Below are 4,526 nucleotides of genomic sequence, written 5' to 3' on the forward strand. Positions count from 1 at the left end.
GGAGTTTGCTCTGAGAGTGTGGTTTCTAGGAATGTCAGGAGCTACACCGATAAAGTCTCACCAATATAATCGCTTAAAAATGAGCTGAATAAGAACATCAACAGTGGACACACTAATGTGGAGGGTGGGTAGCCCAGGAGGTTTTAGTGATACACAAAGAACTGCAGGCAACTAAGGAATGCTAAAATGAGAGAAACAGTCTCCCCCCAGGGACAAGCACACCAATTACAGTTATCCAGTACCAAATGATCGTCCCAATATATATAAAGAAGAAACACTATACAGATATATATATGTATATATATATAAATATTACACATATCCATTTACATTATATATTACAGCATATATATGCAGTATGTATAATATGCATGTGTGTCTGTATGTGTGTTTATGTAACAACAATTAATGAAAAAAGAGGCCATGATTTCAAAAAAAAAAAAAAGCAAGAGATGGTATTTGGGATGATTTGGAGACAGGAAAGGAAAGGGGAAATGATGTGATTATAATCTCAAAACATAAAACAAGTATTTATTACCCCTTTTAAAAGGAGCCTTATGAACCCTGAGGGCAGAGCTGTGTAAGCGTAGAGATGTGAAATGCAGGTCCAGAAGGCAGGCTGCGTCACTTTGGAGTGAGCTAAGGACACGGGCAGAAGAAACTACTAGACTCTGGGGACAGAAGAAAGAATGACCAACTGATGGGTAAGAATGGTTGCCACATGCCACACTGTAGTCCCAAGGTTCTTTCCTTGCTCCAAGTAAGGGTTTTTCATCTGGTACAATTGATACACTCATGTGTCTCTGTTTCTATGATTTGATATATTTTCCAGTGTCATTTCTTAATGACATTCACTATCAGTTTGTGCCTCCTGTGCTGGCAGATGGTAACTATTTGTATAAACTAGACGTAATGTCACTCTTTCTTTTCACATGTGTCTCAAAATAGAATAACTTTTGTCAAGGATGTCACTTTATAAAATAGAATCTGTTATAGGATATTCAAACCTGTTTCTAGTTAGGGTGTGGCTCAGCCCTTGGCACACACTTTTAATCCCTCTGGCTGAAATAGAGACATGCCCTTAGTACTCACCTTTAATCCTGAACAATGAAGGTAAAATTAATTTGTACAAGGAAGCACCCGTGTTTGAAAGTAATGTCTAACTGAAGAGCAGACAAAGTGATGATTCAGAGAAATATTTGACAGAACAGGATATGCTCAACTCTCATAAGAAGAGAGAGGAAAGGGAAGCTAATTAAGGGAGAGACCGATGGTACAAGAAGAAGAGAGTACAGTACAGGAGTACAGTAGAGTCCATGGAGAGCAGTGCATGGAAGGGGGGGGGGGGACGAGAGAGCACCAGAGAGGGAGAAGGAGGCAATTTTACCAGGAGAGTTTAACAGAGACAGATTAAAGAGAGAACAGGCTAAACACAGATGAAGACAGAATGAGTCACAGAAGGAGAAGAAACCAGGAAATTAGATAAGATTGCTAGAGTTAGTTTGAGGCCAAGCAGAGCAATTCAGAGGCTGAGAGAAAAACCAGATCGAATAAGTCAGCTGGGAGAGGAGTTTGAGCCCAGAATGCTGAGTTAAACCAGCCAGCTAGAGTTCAGAAAGAACAAGACAGGGTGAGCTTATTCAGCAGCAAGTCTCAGAGGAAGAAAACATTCTGGGCCTAGATTAGATTGCACGGAGGCTAGAAGCTTCCAGAGCTAGGCCTAGGTTAGCAGATGGAGGCAGTAAGGCTCCAAGATCACAATTACTACAGGAGTTATTCGAGGCAATGTCCAGCATGAGAGCTGCTATTCCATACAGCACAGCGGAATAGAGTCTGACTCTTCCCAGTGAGAATTAAGATTTATTGGCTCAAGTCTGCCTTAATGATTTGAGTTCAGATCACACCAAAAATATATTTATATTAAATTGGATCAATATAACACTTTCTTCTTTATAGTGATTTGAGGGCACTCGGGTGATTGCTCACATACATGGGGGATCAGATCTTAGAGCTCCTGGACTTTTGCTTGTAATAAAAGTATTGAGTTTATGGTTGGGCTACGACCCAATAGTTCAAGAATTGCCTAGCATGTGCAAAGCCCCAAGTTCAATTCTATACACTCCCAAGAAAAATAAGGCACAAGGTTTTCCATTAATATTTCAAAAGGTAAAGTATCCATTCAGCCCAGTGTGATGGTGTGTTTCCACTCTCCCAGCACCTCAGAGGCTGAGGCAAAGAGAATCATAAATTCAAGGCCAGCCTGGGCTATATAGTGACATCAAGACAAGACTGGCTGGTCGTCTTGTCTCAAAAAGTTACCTGTAGGCAAAAATATTAGGTATCTAATATATTTATTTTTTCTTATAATCCGTACTCTTTGTCCCTGAAGATACCTGAATACATTCTTCTAGAATACAAACCCAGGGGAGTTACAGCATCATTAGTACTGTGCACCTACCATTCTTGGCTTCTGCCACAGTGTTTGGTGCCCAGCAATGAAAGAGGAAATGCCACTGGATAAGCAAGTATGCCTGAGACATGGTACACACCCATGAGCACACCACACATATTCATCCTGCCTGTGTGAACATGTACATAACACAGGGATAGCCTGCTGTATTTCTTGCCTCTGTTGCTTATGTTGCCGGGGTGGCATAAAGAGTAAAGATGGCCAGTTTTCCCACTGTGTGTTAAGAAGAAGCACTTTGTAGGACTTCATTTGTTTAGTGAAAGTATGCCTGGCCCACGGTCTGAGCCGTTAGTTCCCAGACACCTTCTCCTCTTAACCAGGGACTCAGTGCAGGTTCTCAGCTGTGGTCCTGAGGTTCTGAGCAGCCAGAATACTTGCTCATCAGAGTGCTTTCCAGCCACAGTGCCCTCTCAGAATCTCTGGCTTTTGTGATTTAAAGATGAAGATGAAAGTCATACTTTTTCCCTTGGCCAGCCTGAAGTGAGAACCTGGGCTCCAGTCCAGCATGACAGAGTGTGGTGTCAAGTGGAGTTAGGACACAAGGGAGCATAGACAATGGGCAGTGCAGGGTTGTGGAGGGAGGCCATCCACTCATCTGAAAGGTCAGTTTCTCTGTGCCTCTTCTGACCCCCAGAAACCTCAGACACCCCTGTTGTGGGCTTTAGAATCTGGGCTTTCTTTCACTACCAGCATCTCACTGTTAGCTCAATTCTGTTGGCTGGTCTCCTTTCCACTTCCATTAAGTAAGAAATCAAGGAGGGAGGGAAGGAGGAAGGGAGGGAGGGAAGAAGGGAGGGAGGGAGGGAGGGAGGGAGGGAGGGAGGGAGGAAAAGGAGAAAGGAGCTGAAGCCTACCCCATTGCATGGCTCATCTTTATGTGTCAGGTCCTGAGGATGCCACTGTGGGAAACAGCTCCTGTCTACTCACAAACGGGAACAGATGATAACTACTCACGTAAGATGTTATTAACCAAAACAGAAGCAGCAGCAGGGCAGGCTATGGGAGTGTAGGGCCTTAAAGATGGCTCTAGAAATGTCTTAGGCTGAGTACTAACCCATCGCTTATCTTTACCTGGAGGAATATCAGAGTGAACAAAGACATTCTGGATCTACTCTGTGAAGTCCCACAGCCTTGCCCAGGAGGACATCTGGCAAGGCTGACTTCTGGGTCATCACTTCCATCCCTAAACATTATGACTAGCTAGGGCTCTGAAGGACACAGAGCATGCCAGGAAACTCATAGTCAAGAAGAGAGGAGAGGTGTGCTGGAGTGGTATACTCTGACTGCACAAGAGGCAAGACTGGAGGGAAATTGCTTCCTTCCACAAGAGAACCCTACAGGGGACAACCCTATCTCATGGCAGCAAAGCAACAGGGTGGCTGTGCCAGCTAGGAAGAGGCCAAGTAGCCCCTTCAGAGGAAAAGATGGCACCTGAAGAGAAGGAACAGAACTCTGACTTCCACTTTTCAGGTCAGAACTAGCCTGAAAGTCCTTTCTTGTATGCTCAAAGTTGAATCCAAGAATAGAAGGCACTTTGTCTCCAGGAAGATGGACCATAAAACCATGGTATGGGCCTTGGGCATACCATGCCCCACGCTCTGGGACACCCACAATAGGTACAGGCTGGAGGCCATGGCAGTTCTGGGCTCATCTGCATCCTAAGGAGCTTGTATTTTATCATCAGGTGGTGCAGAATGTGGACAGAGGGTGGTCACAATGGAGGCCCGAAGGACGAGTGGTGAAGGTGGAGGGCAGCCAGTGGGGAATGAAGATAGAGAGCAAAGATTGTGTCATGGAGACTTTGTCTAATTGGTTTTGATGATTTTACTGTAAGAAGGAAGTATCTGCAGTAGATGAAATATAGAAGTAAGTGTGGTTCTCTAGTTCTTTCTCAAACACCTGTGCATGAGAAAAGATATCAAGAGAGAAGTTGAGAGAGGCAGGGGTCTGGATATATGGTTAAAGACCCAGCCCCTGCTCAGAGCCAGCACTGTGAGCAGGATGGAGAGTTTAGGTGACCATTGATGTTTGCCTGCCTTCACAGGTCCACACCTAG

Source organism: Mastomys coucha, unplaced genomic scaffold, assembly GCF_008632895.1.
Source record: "Mastomys coucha isolate ucsf_1 unplaced genomic scaffold, UCSF_Mcou_1 pScaffold5, whole genome shotgun sequence".
Taxonomy (NCBI): Eukaryota; Metazoa; Chordata; class Mammalia; order Rodentia; family Muridae; genus Mastomys; species Mastomys coucha.